The sequence below is a fragment of the Buteo buteo genome, chromosome 8, assembly GCF_964188355.1.
Source record: "Buteo buteo chromosome 8, bButBut1.hap1.1, whole genome shotgun sequence".
NCBI classification, from domain to species: domain Eukaryota; kingdom Metazoa; phylum Chordata; class Aves; order Accipitriformes; family Accipitridae; genus Buteo; species Buteo buteo.
Genome location: NC_134178.1, coordinates 34,108,632 through 34,124,759, shown reverse-complemented (window position 1 = coordinate 34,124,759; position 16,128 = coordinate 34,108,632). Strand labels below are relative to the sequence as shown.

Here is a 16,128-nt window from a genome sequence, read left to right as displayed (position 1 = left end):
AGCAAAAGACGTGAAATCTGGTAGTTGCAACTCAGGATTTCTTGTGATTATTGAATAGTTGTAGTATTATGCAAAACAACAGCAAGAAAGTTAGAAAACTGGAATGTAGAGCAAGCAGCTGTGACTTTTTCCTCATTTTCTTTTAAATTTCATTTGGAAGGAAAAAAGGCCAGCATAAGAAATACTTTAGGAAACATTTTTTATTGAATATTCATAGCCTGCTGGCGAAAAATGGTGTGGTTATTAAAATATCTGATGCTCTCATATGGAGATAAGGCCATCAGATGATGATCCTGATCAGGAAGCAATGCAATTGAAATGACTGTCAAACTATTTACACAGGGATGGCTCTTATTTAAGCTGCCACTCCTGCTGAACTCCCTGGAGTATTACACCCCTCTGCCCGCCTCGTGGTGCCCCAACAAAACAGTCAGAAGTGTAGACTTGAAAATGAAAAAACAAAATGTTCATGAAGACTGTGGGATTTTTGTCCACGTTTGGACGGACTGTATGAACTATTTGAAACATATTTTGGTGAATGACATTTTAACATAATCCATTGAAGTGGAAAAAAAAAATATTCTTTTTTTTTTTGAGCACCTACTCATTTGCATGAAGTTTTTATTTTTTGAGAGTCTCCTTTTTTTTTTCACCCATGTAGATGGAAAGTCTTGTTAACTTTCCAGATTAAGTGATAAAAGTATTTTATCTCCTTGTGTCCCACTCCTTCTATAGACTGTTCTACGTCCATGTAGCAATCTGACTGGCAGAGTCTTCACACTTTGAGTCAGAGCACACATAAAACAGTTTTAGTATATTCTGCATCTTTTTTTTTTTTTTCTTAAGGAACTAATGCTTTTTGTGGATATAACACCTTTTCATGTCAAGCAAGATCCCGACTGATATGCGATTTTGGCTTGACTCAGGAGTCAAAAACAAAATGGAAGACATATCCAGTGGTGGAGCAAACAACTTTCTTGATGTTAGGAGTACCATCAGGAAATTCTGAAGGAACTGGGAGCCAGAAAGCCAAACGTGGGAAGAGTGCTTCAGGAAAGCTTTGTCGTGTGGGAGGTACCAGCAGTGCTCTGAAAGGAGCCTACCTGCCTCTCCAAGGGTGGGGATGAACTAATGAATGGAGTAAACGCTCCCCATTAGGTCACTCCATCATCTCACTGGGTATGTGGATTACCATAGGGCTGGCACCACCGCGACGCTGCTGCTGTCGTGGGACTTTGCCTGCACGCTTGAGCCAACAACACCTGAATTGTTGGTGAACAACAAGAGGCTCAAGAGCCATGAATTCATGATCCTTCATCTAGCTGATTTCGGAACCAAAGGTTGCCCATTGGGTTCCAAGCAAAATAAAATTGAGATTCACTTTAGCTTTGTAATTTTACAATGCAGCTGGAACTTTATGCTTTTGTGTCAAAGAGAGTCCTAAAGGTAACAACAGTTAAAATTGTTCCTCTGAAGCACTTTGGGTCCATAAGAGCCAGATGAAGCTATGATCCTCTATATGTGTGTGCACACATGGAGCTTAGAGCAATGAGAAGAAATTAGGTATGGAAAGCTAGGTTTTTGTTACCCTTGACTGGAAAAAAAAAGGAGATAAAAATAACAGCATTCTCAAGTGCTCACAACTCAAAAGCTAGTTGCTAAAAGCTAGGAAATCAAACCCAAATCAGAAGTTTTAAATAAAAAGAGATGCTATCTATTTGGATTCCAGTGTTAAGCTATTAAGCAGTACATTTCCAAGTTATTTCAACAGCCCTGAGGGTGATATGGCAAATATGTATTTTACTGTGTTTTAAAAATATTTGTATTTCTGCAAAAGAAATTACTTCTAGGTTATCTGATGAACTCTAGCCAGGTCTTTGGTGGCAAATCCCTTGCCTTTTTTCTACGCTGCACTTCTGCATCATCGACCAGCTTGTTTCTATATAAAAAAGGTGACTGGAATTTGCAGGTATGTTAGTTATTGGTGATTTCACACTTGCTGCGAAGCCAGACCTTTGACAATTACAAACAGATGCCTCTGTAACACATTTGGTTCTGCTCAAAAAGTGGAAAAGTTGTTTTATTCTCTATTAAAATAATAATAGTAAAACTATAGCTTTACTGTAAGTGGTAAAACTTATGCAGTCACAGTCAGGAAAAATCTTCATGATAAAACTATTCATAGTTTCATTCAATAGCAGTATTTTCTGCTTAACTTAGTTATTTAACTAGACTTTATCTGATGCAAGTGTTAAGCAGAAGTGAAGCTGGACTGAGAATGTTAAACCTCTGATTATTCATCAAGCATGACCTTCACTTGGAGTAGCAGGGCCACATTCAGTGGGTCTGCAAAGACTGTACTATCTGAGAAATATTGTTTGTCTCTCCTTTGGGGGGGGGGGAAGTCAGATATTCTATATAATAATCCCTGATCTACAAAATTTTGACTTCTGAAAATTCTTGTGCTGTAGTAGTGTAGAAGATAGACACATATGAGCTTCCAAACTGGAACAGTGACCCAGACATAGCCTGTGATGCCTCAGTTAACTGCAATCTTAATTAAAGATTGACTGTGTGCAGAAAACTAAACCAGAAAATTCTTTAAAAACTAAAATAACTACTACCATCTAATGTTTAAATGTTGTTATAGTGGTTAATAATGCTTTGCAATAATATGTGTGCATCTCTACATTTTCAATAATAAACAGATTGCATAAATGACAGATGTAGAAGCTCCTGTAAGCTGATGAGTTCATTATGGGATTATATGTTTAACTCAAGTGCAAAAATAATCATAGAAAGAATGTTCATGCTGCAGCTGGTTGGAAAGAGCAATGGTAACATAAAAGGTTTTTGTCTTTTTTTTTTTTAATCCACTGATGCTTTATTCTATATGAACTCATCACTAGAAAACATCAAAAATCTTTAAAAATCAAGTTACACAGGCCACAAGACTAGGATGTGCACAGAAATCTAAGTTTTGATTTATTTATTTTTAATTAACAAGTGCTTTGTGTGGTGCAGTGAAACAAACCATGTTTGCCAGTGTTTCTCCATTTAATGCACTTTATAAGAAAAGTCCAGGTTCTGAAGCATTAAAATCAATCTAATTGCCTTTCACATGTCTGCTGCTTTTCATATTTTCTTCTCCGGGATCTATATCTCTTCTTTGTACCTGGTTCTTCCTCTGTTTCTGTTCTCTCTCATCTTCATGTTACCTTCCTTACTGTTTTCACCTTTCTTTTCTTTTCATCAATGAAGTTTCAATGGACAACATTCTTTGAATCAGAAATTTAATGCCACTGCACAGTGAAGGACCAGATGCCACAAGGTTATAGGCATGCCTACTCTACAGTCATAGGACAATAACGTAGATATCCATGCTAGCTGTAAACTGTCTCGCTTGGTTAACAATACAGGTCTAGGCACCATAGGGATCAGCATGAGATAATGTAACCTAACTAAGAAAAGTCTGCAGAAAAATTCTGCAAAACCTTCTTCGTTGGGGAGTTACACTGTGCAGTAATTTTGAGGATCCCTGTTTAGATCAGGATCCTCAGACTTGGAAGATTGCTGCTGGGGGAAAAAGCGAAATCTTCTACCATCTCTGGTGCAGAAGTATTAATGAGATTTTAGGTGTGAGTTTCTTTCCGCTCTGTCTGGATCCCAAAGCTGCTTTCCTTCTCCTCCAGTCAGATGAGGCCGCCTGTGCTAGAAGAGCTTTTGGTTATGATCTGGATTCACACTTCACGTAAGTGTGGAGATTAATTAAGTGAGGAACAGATACCCAAGACATTTATAATTAACGCCTTAAGTAAGTTATAAACCAGGGCTCCAAAGATGAAAGCGCACTGCTTGACTGATTTACTAAATCACACATTCCCTCTCGACCACTGTTTTAAGGGCACAATCTTTGCCAGCTCCGTGCACGTGCTTTGAGAATTATTAACTTCAGAGATTCTTGCATTATCAACATCACAGTATTTTTTTCCCTAGCACTGCAGTACATGCTCATGTTAAATTCTTTGAACTTGCATCACTTCATAAGATCTGATTAAACCTTTTAGACCTGCAAGTAGATGTTTTGCATATTGAAGAACTTAATCTCATACCTAAATCTTTCTGCCTCCTGGGGTTCCCCACATGAAAGGTATTCTCCATCAGCTTCTCAGATGCTTCTATTTTCATCCTGGAAAACTATGATGACTTTAGGGGGGATCTAAGTGGGAGCAAGTTGCTTTGAACCTTAGTTTTCTGCTACAGGGTGGGCATGCTTTTCAGTTTCAAATTTAATTAAAAAAAAACCCAAACAAACCAAACCATTCTGGCAGCTTTCGAGAAGTTGGGTACTTTTTTCTTTTTCTTCTGGCATTTTCAGAGAGAGTGTTCGGAGTCTGGTCCAATACTCCTGAAGCCTAAGAGAACTGGGGACAAGAAGGGAAGCCAGTATGGCTAAAAGCAAACTAAGGAGGTTATTAGAAGTAAAAATAGACATCCTTCAATAAGTGGAAGTCCAAATGAAGAACATAGGAAAGATAATAAACCTTCTGGCAAGCTAAACGTGAAGCCATAATAAAGCTGGCCAAAAAAAGATTCTGCGGAGCAAGGGTGCAAATTCTAACAATAAATACTTTTTTTTCAAATACATCAGAAGCAGGAAGCTTGCCAGCAAGTTGATGGGACCAATATATTACTGAAATGTAAAAATACCACTACAGAAGGACAAGTCTACAGCAGAAAAGCTTGAAAGTATTACATTTGTGAATGCTCATTATGGAGGGGCTCAAGGAAGCTTCCCTGTTGGAGCCAATTGTTTGGGATTGTCCTGAGGAACTGCTGATACTGAAGTGGTTTGATAGTAAAGGGGATGAGAATAAATCAATACAACAACAGGGACAAGGGCCATGCTGTAAGTGTGCAACTCGTGCAAAAGCTCTAAAGAAACTCAAAGAGCAGTCAACTCTTCTTGGATCTTAGCACTTAAGTCAGCCTTGTTTTAGAGATTTATGTTGTTCTGTATCTGAAGCGGCTTTTCAAAAAGGCTTCAGGACAACCAGGGAACTACAAACACGTGTAGGACTTCCATATTTCCAAACTGGTATAATCTTCCCTTATTATAGACAAATCAAAACCAAAACAACAACAACAACAACAAAACCCAAACCCATGCTTATTACAGAGCAAAACAGATCAAATTTCCAGCTTCATTTCCTTTGTGTGGATAATTGTTCTAAATTCAGTTGAAAGGTAATACTGGTTTTTTATCATTACTTGACTTTTGACGGGAGACTACCTTCTCTTCTACCTTGAAGTCTTACCAGCTCCTTCAGTTTAAATCAGATTCATACACTGCACAGTTGGGATAAGGAGTGGAGAGGAAGAAGTAATACTACCTAAAAATTGAACAGGGACTGTGAGACATTTGGTGGTTCATATGGCTGGGAGAAAAGCTGGTATTCCCACTTCCCTGTAGTATTAGTGTGGCTGATTTGAAAGACTGGCCTCAGCTCTGTTCCCTATCCCTAGTACTCAGGGGAAAAATAAGGATTAAGGTTATTGTAAGTGATATTTGTGGTTAAGGCATACAAGGGCCACCTGGTCCCTGCCTGATCACCAGTGTAAGTCAGAACAGCCAGCTTATATCCCATTTCCCCTGGTCCCTTTGGAGCTCTGGAAAGCAATGAAAAAGCCTAGAGCTGTGCACTTCATCTTCTCTTTTCTTCAACACTCCCTCTTCCATTCCTTGATGCAAAACCTGCCACCTGCATAGGGGACTGAAGCACATTTGAGGATAAAACCCCATCCTGCCCATCTTGTGCTTCCTAAGAAGCTTCTTCATAGAAAATTACTTCATCTGGCCTTTTTTGCCCTCTTTATTTTACAGTCAGTGGCATAAATAGACTATACATAAACATTCATACGACCTGTCAATAGGTAAGACCTATGTTGGTAGGGCTGTGTTCAATAATAGCATAGTCAAAGCTCCAACTACTGTGCAATAAAACTCTTACTGTCTATGTGGTACAGGACTATGACTTTAGAGACATTTTGCATGTGCAGATGCTACCCAAAATGCCTGTTGATATAAAGCAGATGTGTTCATTTCATCCCAGCACATTTTGACTACAGAGAATGTTGTTGATGATAATATGTGGACTTGCTACTTTCATTTTGGGTTAGGATTTAGTTTTACTTTTCCCTCCAGGGTCTTGGTGTAGCTTTCAGAAATAGGGTAGCTGTTTCTAGCTAGAAATCTCTGACCAACCTATCCGAACATGTAGGAGACCTTTACCAGAAATGGCGGATGGGAATCCAGCTGTACATAACAGGATCTTAAGCATTGACTTCTGATCCCTTAACACACCTCTTCCCCCCCACCCTTTTTTTTTTTTTTTTGCTTTTCTCATGAATAGTGTATGGAGCCTGTAAATGAGCATCTCCAGGTGGTTGTTGCCTTTGTTGTACCTTGAGCAACTGCTTTCAGCCTCCTTTATAGTCAGACACAAAACCTTAGTGTGGGTGCTGCAGGTGCTAGAATTGCCTGAAAATCCTTCAAGAATGACCAGACCATTTAGAGACACTTGAAAATATAACTGGAGAGGATCCCCTGCTTATCTGAGATCACCATCAGAGTATATGGCCGCTGAAGTGTTTTGGGTTAGCTAAAAAAAGTAGGTAGTTTCTGCCCAATATACTTCAAATATTCCTTCTTCATTTATGAAGATTGTAGCTATCCAGACTACTGAATTGTTTGCTTTTATCCTTATTTGCAATTTATGGGTTTTTTTCCTGATTTTATATATAATTTGTAATTGCTAAAACTCCAAGATAGAACCTTCTTAATTCCTTTTAATTCAAAAACAATATGACTAGTAGAAGGGAGGATGAATTTACTCAGATCGCTTCAGACATGCTACAGTTACTCCACGAAATCTTCAAATGCCATTTCCAATGTTCATCCAAACTAAATGTCTACTCTTTTACAACGGTGGGGAGAGATCCTTTTTGCTCATTAAAAAAACCAACCAAACAAAAAACCACAAAAAAACCCGTTCCCTGTGTGTTTACAGGACTTCACAAGTCTGCAAATGTCAGGACTTACTTAATTTGTACTATAACTCTTCTAGAAGATGAAATGCAGTCGGTTTCTCCTGACAGTGTTTCTGTAAAATGAAGAAATCACCATTTTGCCCTAGCCTTTGTCTTGCTCAAACCACCGCGGGGACGGTAGCTGCACAGGAGGCTGAGGGAGAGGAGGAGGAAGAGGAGGAGAGGAGGAGGAGGGGGAGGAGGAGGAAGAGAGGAGGGGGAGGAGGGGCTCCCTGCCCGCCCGGCCCCCGCCGCGGCCGGTCTCTCCCGGTGCCGCAGCGCCACCCCGCGGTTCGGCGGTGCCGGCGGCGGCAGGCGCTCCCCGGCGGCCGGCGGGTTCGCGCCGCGGGGTTGTGAGGAGAATTACCGCCCGCCTCAGTGCGCCTGGCCGCGGGGAAGCAGGGACTTAAACATCTTTCGGATGCGCCGTGAGCCTCTGCAGGGCGCTTGAGCTGGGCTTAAGGAGACCTCACCACGTCATGCAGCAGCTCTGCCCTGTCTGGCTTCTGCTGACCCGCCCGTCTCTTGCCTCTTCTGGCTGGAGCTGACTGGGAATTTCCAGGCCGAGGAACCGAACGTGGCGTCTTGTGATTTAAGCGGGAACGACCCGTTGCTCATGAGCCCCCAGGAGCCCTCAGAGCTCGGCGGCCAGGCAGGTGCCGCCGGGGAGGGCGGTCGGTGGGGCAACTCGGGCCCTGCCCGCCACCCGGGAAACCCAGCGCCCGGCTCTCCGCCCGGGAGAATCCGCTCTGAACGCAGCCCAGTGTCCCCTCCAACGGTGAATTTCACGCAGGTTCTGCTTCTCTGTAGTTCCTTCGCATTTCTGGATTTCATTCGCGATACAAAGAGAAGGACTTTGGAGGAAAACCAAAGAGGGTTTTCGCAGATGGCGGTGCATGCACGTGCTCTTTCTCTACAGCAGATCTTGCATAACCTTTAGAAAGTGACTTTTCTTCTGGAAACCTGGTTTATGGAACAGCAAATGGATGATGGATAGCTGATCCCCAGGGAAGAATATGTAAGTCATCACTGACAAGCATGTGGAAAGACCACCAAATTCCAAGTTGATGGTCCCAGGCTGATAACTGTATTAGCAAATATTTTATATAAGCCTAGCTTGTGTGTTCCCTGGTAACTATGTTGGCTTTAACAGCTAACATAAACATAGCAGATACGAGCATTTCTTTAAGATCTGGTGTATCACATTATGTCAAAGCACTGAGTGAAAAAGTGGCAGCAGGTCATCCAAAATAATGGAGTTAGTTTGACGTGAAAGGATTTTTGTCAGCTAAGGTAGAAATTCTACGGTGGGGGGAGGGATGTTTTGGCCTTAAAATATCTGATTCTCCACACATACACGCTCCGCTGACAGCACATCAGTAGTTAGCCGTATGAGAAACATCCATTTCTCACTGGTTTTAGTATCTTAATTAAACATATTTGACAATGAGACAAAGGCAGTGTGACTGAATGGACACATCGCCACAGCTGATACATGCAGACAGAAGTGCTACATGGCAGATATATGTTAATATAGGCCATCACCTTTTGTCATGTTGAAAGCAGAAGCTCCCCTGCGCCCCCAATGCAGAGTCCTGTGTATAAGAAATCTTATTTGTGCTGTCTCAAACCGTCATGTGTTTATGTTCCTTTTCAGATGAACTTTAATTCTGACCCTGCTGAGGGTATATTGCTTGCTTTGGAAATACTTGCAATACCCCTAGAATGTTTATTTTCCACCCCAATATGCTGCTACATTCTTGCAAGCTTTCTCTGGTTGTAATGCAATGTTTGGCCAAGAAACAGAGAACACAAATGAAAAACAGTGCCCCAGTCTTAGGGAAACGTAGTGAACCTATGACAGAAAGTGTTTTATTGGAAACAAGACAAAGATTTCCAGAGAAATAATAAACAGCTGGTCAGCATCTCTGTAAGGCCATCAACTTCAAATGTGTATTTCCTGGAAGGGTCAGAGTACTTTGTTTAATTCTCTTCCTCTGCCCTCAGCAGGTGGGAGAAGCAGAGGGCAGGTCTAGTGATAATGTTCCAAAGCAGAAAATTAGGCATTTAATAAGTGTAGCAACAATACAATTTGCATGACCAGCTAACTATCTACAGATTGTTTCCAGTAATGGATCCAAAGCGCTGGCTTCCTCTAGGTATTTGCTGAAGACCAGCACTTAAACCAACTGTACATAAAGAGTCAGGCTCCAAAGGGTCAGCAGTGGAAAAACACTTCTCCCCTGCAGTGTTATGCAGGAACCTGTCTAACATCAATGTTGACATTAGGGTCTCTTTTGCCAGGGTAGTAGAGTATTGGAAGGGTCAAGGCAAGACCTGTGTTTTCTGAAGCAAGGGCTCAACCCTCCATCGAAGAAAGAGAAGTTCCCAAAACTAGTGTCAGAGAACCTGAAAGCAGACCCTGGTGTCTATGAAGTCATAGCACCATCAAGTCCCAGCACATGGGCTAGATGGAAGTGCCGCTCTTAAGGTGAGTCCAGGTACAGAGTCAGACCTGGTTATGTCACCTCAGAGGGCTAGACAGGAGCCTTATTGTACTGTCACTACCCTGAGAGTCATCAAAATTCAGGTTCTCCATGATAGCTAGCACCTTTCCCTTCAAAACTACATCACAGAGGGATACAACATCTCAAAGCAACTCTAGAAGCAGGACATCCCTTTCTGATAGACCTCAGACTGGTCCAGGGGAACAGCAGGGGATCATGTTCTCCCATAAGTGCAAGTACAGCTTGCAGAGCTGTATAACCTAAGTATTAAGACTAAAATGTTGTAGGATGGCACCAGGTGTTTTGAATCGCACTTTGTGATCAACAACAGAGGCAGGGAAATAAGTGTGATGCAAATCAATAGAGGAGGCTCAGATAGGCATTTCCTCATCCAGAAGCATGAGGAGACTTGAAGATCCTGGAGTTAAGAAAAATTGAATGAAAGGGCTAGAAATGAGGATGTTTTACAAATGCAGAGAAAGAGGTAGAGTCCTATATGACCAACCCAATCATAAGAAAGCAAGTCAGATTCATTCGTGGTTTATGAAACAGCAAGGGGATTGATAACTAAATGCCAGCTCTGCAGCACAGATGGTGCTTGAGCCCACAAGAACCCAGCATGCCTATTACACTGCAAGTGAAGCTGTGCTGGCAGCTACTATAGCCACTATTTTATTGCTAAGCTAAGTAGGTCAGACATGTACATTCACTGGGATCTCAAAATGCTCCTGTTGTATTCAGATGAACTTCCATGTGAACATTCAGTGAGTAGCAGCATATCCACAGATCTGCTTTCACCCGTGTGGATGATGGGTGGGAAACCTAACATATGGAAGGAGGGGACTAACATAGAATAGAGAATTTGCCTTCAGGACAGTGTTTGGACCAACCTTTTCTTGCTATAAAGGCAAAATAAAATGGTCATGGGGCAGGGTTGGCTTTTGCCTTATAAGTCAAGGTAACAAAACTGGCAGTCTTGTGACCAGCAGCAGATGAATCCTTGTAGCTAATATGAAGACATAAAATTGCTGTAAGTATTTTTGCAAATCAACCCATAAACATTGCAGTGTCTGTGGAGACGACAGACAGGCAGCCAGAACAGCTGCAGTGCTACCTGGGCCTTCTCTCCCCTTTGCAAAGCAGCACAAATGGGCTTGCATCATGCTCCATGCTGGTGTCAAATACAGCTTGTTTAAAGCAAGGAGGGTTATTGTAACATGTCATTGCTTCCTGGAGTGTAGATGTATCATCTATAGGCTACACATCCTCTGCGCTCCACACTACACAACAGTGGAGCATCCAATGGTACCTCTAGATGGCAGGGCTTCGTAACAGCAGTTGAACATAAGCACCAAAAAACCAGACAGCTACCATCTGCTCTCTCTCCTCTGCTTGCCTCAAACGGCCAGCCAGCATCTCCTTTCTGCTCTAAGGACTGAGTGACAGCCAGCTAGCTCTCCTCCAAGGCTCAGACATAGCCACACCAAGCGACTGGACTTTTGAACTCTGGTGTAACCGAAGTGGAGATTAATTTTGCTAGCACACTGGAGTCCCCAACATTCTCCCTGGGGCAGTGGTGTATAAACCTAGCTGCACTTTGCAAAAGTCACTAGTGTCATTGCAACTTCTTCATCACTAGGAACTGAAAGTCTGGATAGAAAGTTTCCAGCAGGAGTTTAAACTTGGCATTGCTGCATAAAGTCAACATAGCTGATGTTCAACACAATACTTAAAAATGTATTATGCTATGCATCGATATATAGTACAATGTACAACAGACATGGGAAATCATCAGATTTCTGGATTGTCTGGGAAGTTGCTTTCTAACTCTCTGTATACATCATACTTAGCTGGGACAGGTTAAAATTGGTCTCCTAATGCAGTACTGTCACAAGCATGTTTTATTTTTGTTTGAAGCCAGAGAATCTTTGGACCTATTTCTCTTCTGACTGCAAATAGAAACCTCTGTATTTGTACCCAGGTAGATCTTTGTTCTGGTAAAGAATAGCACACAATTTAAGTTTTGGCTTTGAGGTACTGTGTGTAGATCAGGTTCTTCTGGCTGTCTAACAAGACAGATTTGCAGAAGCATGAAAGGTAGTGGGGTGGTTGACTTTAAACAGCAGGTGGATGCCTAACATCCCTTTGTGCCCTTGGAGATCATTCCTTCACATATTGTTTTGGCACCTGCCTACACAAACACTTTCTGTAGTTTAGGAGTTAAACCCAACATTAGCAGCAGAAAAATCAGTGCACATAATGAAGAAAACCCCATTGATTCTGGGCAAAGGCATGAAGCGCTTCAGGGATCTGTTTAATAAACATTGTGCATATTCCTGAGGAACTAATATCCTCTTTTAAATTTTCACTGGTTGGTTTTTGGGGGGCAAGTGGAGGGTGGTTTTTATATCAAGACCTACAACAGGGTGTAAGGTAAGACTGATTAAATCAATTTCATCCTTGCTTAGCAGCAGTTTCTTCAGGCTTCTGGCAGTAGCTGGATGTTTGAAATATTGGCAAAGTTTGTTCTTACTTTCTTATAGATGAGCTAAACTACATTTTCAGCCCTTGAAATCATAGGTCATAGCTCTGCTTCACTGGCTTCAGCTAATGACATCACTGACACTCAAAACGGAGCAAGGAACTGCTGAATGCATCAACTACTAATATCGTTAGTGGTGGGGAACTTGGGACTCCTTGTATCTTCACCTTTTGATGAAAGTCTAAAGCCAGTTCAGAAGAAAGGTTGCTACAGAGCACAAACAGCTGAAAGAGTAACCATTTAAGTAAGTTACCCACTTCACAACAGCAGTAAAAACCATTTTATTTTCTGCAGGAACAAAATACGAAAAGAAGATTCATGTCATTTAAATCAATGATTGGGCTTTTCAGTGACATGTAAAGAACTTACCAACCCATATTGCCCCAAATTATTGTGATTATATTCTGTCTGCTTGTTTGAAAAAAATTCAGCCTGTATTTCTAATTTTTGTTGAGTTATTTCTTTAAAAAGTCTTCCCTGTGTAAATAAAGTTTGGAAAATAACAATGTAAGGCTCATCTCGCTTTAAAAGAGACCTACAGTAACTGTGCTCATCTTACTTGAAAAGATTGTTCTTATCCATTGTGTATTTAAAGAGACAATCTTTTTTTTTATATGGAGCATGCTTGGAAATATTGTTCCTTTACCTTTGTCTAAAAAGCTAAGTGCCTACAAAAGCAGCCTTCACTTGTGAAGACAGGACACCAGTCCCTCTCTTGACTGTTTGACCCAGACTAATCTCATTTCCCGTATGGGGTGGAGCACCCCAAGGACTGGGGATTTTGGCCCACCCCAGCAGATGGAAGGACATTTTGGGGCAGATCCTCATGTCATCCTGATTCACATCTGTGGAAAACAGCAAATGCAGAGTAATGACTTCACTATGAGGATTTTGTGAAGCTGCCAATAAACTACTTATGAATCCTCTGAAAGACTGTGAGAGCGTGTATAAACCTTCACCGAGACACAAACTTCAGTTCATCTGTACAGCTTGCTTAATGCCTCTATTGCCCAGTGTGGTAATATAAAGTCATGAATTACAAGGTGATAGGGTTTGCCTGTTCCAGGCAAACAGGTTTGTTAAATCCACACAACCTTCTGTTCCAGAAGAAACCCTTTCAGCAAAAGGCTGGCTTCCTCCCAGATTTAAAAGGAAAGATTGCTTTTCAACAGGCTGTGTCAGCAGGAGTCTGTGACCAGCTCGTGGGAATGATCAAGCATTCTGTGATAGGCTAGAAAAGAGTAAGGCTTGCTCTAATGACAGCTGGTTTGTGGTTTTCTTTCTTTTTTTTTTTTTACACAGAGTTTTGGTTGATGGGGATCATGCTAGAATTTGAAGAAAGGAAAAAACCCTTCCTGGAAAGGTAAGCTACTGCTGAATGGTAACCAGAAATATTGGCTGTTTTATACATGAACTTTTCTTTCTTGGGGTTTGTTTTAAGCAAAGCTAGTTTTATTCTGTATCTTCTGTGCTACCCAAACCTTGCAACAATTCACATGTACCTTAGCATGTGTCTTACAGTGCTCTTCTTATGTCCCACTGATTAAGGCCTTACCTTTAATTAATATTTTATTTATAATATCATAAATAAACCCACTAGTAAATTCTGGAAGTATTGCTCACCAGTCCTGTGGCCCGCAACACCTCTTCAGTTGACTGACGCCGGGTGTCAGCATTGCTGTTAGCACGTGCTTCCCCCGCCAGTGCTGCAGCGGGCCTTCAGCAGAGGAAGTTTGACCTGATTGGAGATGAATGAGGCTGATGCTGGCCCTGTCTCTAGAAAACCTAATTATATGGCTTTTTTGTAAATGCGGAGCAGTGTACTGTTGTGTTGGGTTTTATTTACCTTTTAACTGGGGGATGGGAGGGGAGGGAAGCACAGCTTCCTGCTGAGCATTAAGAAACAAAGCACTACTTTGGAAACGTTAAGGCTTGCAAAAGTAAAGCAAGATTTTCAGAAGGGCTTCAAGGACCTATTTTGCTTATGAGGAAAGGTGAGAGAGAGACTCTATCTATAGCAGGTCTGGCATCACAAACTAGAGTCTTGTACTTTCAGTGTCTTTGGTTACTCTTCTAGTGACAGATACTCAAGGGCAATATGAAGTCCTTGCTTAAGCTGCAGTTTACAGTCAAGCGTGCCTGTTCATATACATGCATTTGTAAAGCTGGCCTTGGGGTGGGGGGGCACACACACAGCCCTGACTTTTGAGCAAACTGTTGCCATGCTGGATGATGGAAAATTGCCAAGTGAGGTTAAAAAGTAAGCTGGGTTTTTTTGAAAGAGGCGTTGATGTGTTTGGAGGGGCATAGAGTGGAAGAGAGAGGAAAGGTGGAAACATCTATTGGATCGAATGGGCATGTGTTTTTTGGTGTGTGTGCTGTTTGGTGAGGGGTTCTTTTTGTCAGTGTTGTTTCCAATTTTATGTGTGTGTGTCCCTCCTGCAAGTGCTCCACTAGGCTGGATAGAAGCCAACACACAAAGGTGGACTGGGTTTCTGCCTTTTCAGTGTTTCCAAAATCAAGGGACAGAAATGAAGCACCATGCTACTTTGAAAATCTTCTGGCACAGATTGCTGCATAGGATGCTTTTATGTTAATGTTTGTGTATGAAAATGTTACTTTAAAAAGTACTGTTGTCATAATAATTTTTGCACATCTGACTTTCCCAAAATGCACCTAACTGCTTATGGGGAAGGGGAGAAGGGGTGCGGTGAGTGGTTTTTTTGCTTTACATGTTGTTGTGCTTCCCATGGTCCTCATCCTGATTGACAAGGCAGGGAGGCGGGGGGGGGGGGGGGGGCGGGAATCTGTGGCTCTGCAAACCTATGTTGTGTGATACTGGTTTCTTGTTACTTGTGGTTTTGCCACATTCCTAATTTGCTGAGATGCTACAAATTCCTTTAAAAAAAACCCCAAAACAAACAAACAAACAAACCTACTCAGAAAAACCCTACATAGTTAAGTCCTGAATTACATACAGCTGTGTCGATTTGCAACCACTTGATTGATTCAAGTGCCTATAAGCAACTTACTAGCTCCCTTACTTGGAACCAGCTTGATTTAGCTGCTTATTCACATATCCCTATTGAAATGTAACTACCCTGAGAGCAAAAGGATATGCCCAGTGTAACAATGGGGGTACAGTTGTTTTGTGGATAGGAAGCATTTTTTAAAAACATGAACAGTAAACCCTGTTACTATGAAGGTTTTGTAGGTAGTTTGGATGGATTTTTTTGTAGATGTTCCTTCTGATTTCCAGTGATAGTGCAATGGTATTTCCATCTTGCTGGCACTTCAGCACCCACAAGCTATCTAAAATGACAGGAACCAAGGTCACCTAGCTCTGAACTGCTGCTCTGGGACTGTGGTCAGGAAAAGACAAAAACAGAGTGTGAGTATCTCGGTTCTTTTTTAGTCACAGTGATCCATTCCTTACCCCTTTGGTATTAGCTGTTATGGTTTTCTTTGTATCCATTTTTTTGGTACATAACTGTTCTTTTTGGCAGATGAAACATGAAATTGCTCCCAAATCAGGGTGGTTATTTTGATATAATAAGGTTGCTGAGGCAACAAAATATTAAGCGTGTATGTATGGCTAATGACATCAAAGGACCAACATCAGTGCACTGTTCAGTGATAAGCAGGACTAGAATGACTGAAAATGAGTTTGGCCTCTCTTTCTCTGAAGATGACAGCTCTAGAGCTAATCTTGAGTATCAACAGTGAAGGTGTTTGCACTCAATCTACTAGGAGACATGCAAGCATTAAAGAATGTAAAGTAAACGTTGATCAGGCATGTAAGCAGGAAGCTGCTCTAGTATAAATGAGAACCAATTCCATGACTAGATTTCATTTTCAAGGAAATTAGGAGATACTGATTTTTAACACTTGGTGCACAGGAGCTGAAAAAGCACAGAGCAGGTGCAGCTGTTCTGTATAAACACTGAATGGCCCCTGCTGAAATGTACTTCATTGTATTTTTAGGCATAA

The 16,128-nt window shown here is 41.5% G+C and overlaps 1 long non-coding RNA gene across 2 annotated transcripts; it reads right to left on the bottom strand.

The window, feature by feature from the left end:
* Positions 1-2,906: 2,906 nt before the first annotated feature.
* LOC142034041 (uncharacterized) lies at positions 2,907-7,243 on the bottom strand. 2 transcript variants are annotated; one of them, XR_012651438.1, is made up of 3 exons: positions 7,103-7,243; positions 4,113-4,424; positions 2,907-3,711 (listed from the first exon to the last, which is right to left on the bottom strand). It is a non-coding gene; the product is annotated as an uncharacterized LOC142034041 (long non-coding RNA). The 2 variants fall into 2 exon arrangements; XR_012651439.1 differs by having other exon boundaries at positions 2,907-3,706.
* Between the last annotated feature and the right edge of the window lie 8,885 nt (positions 7,244-16,128).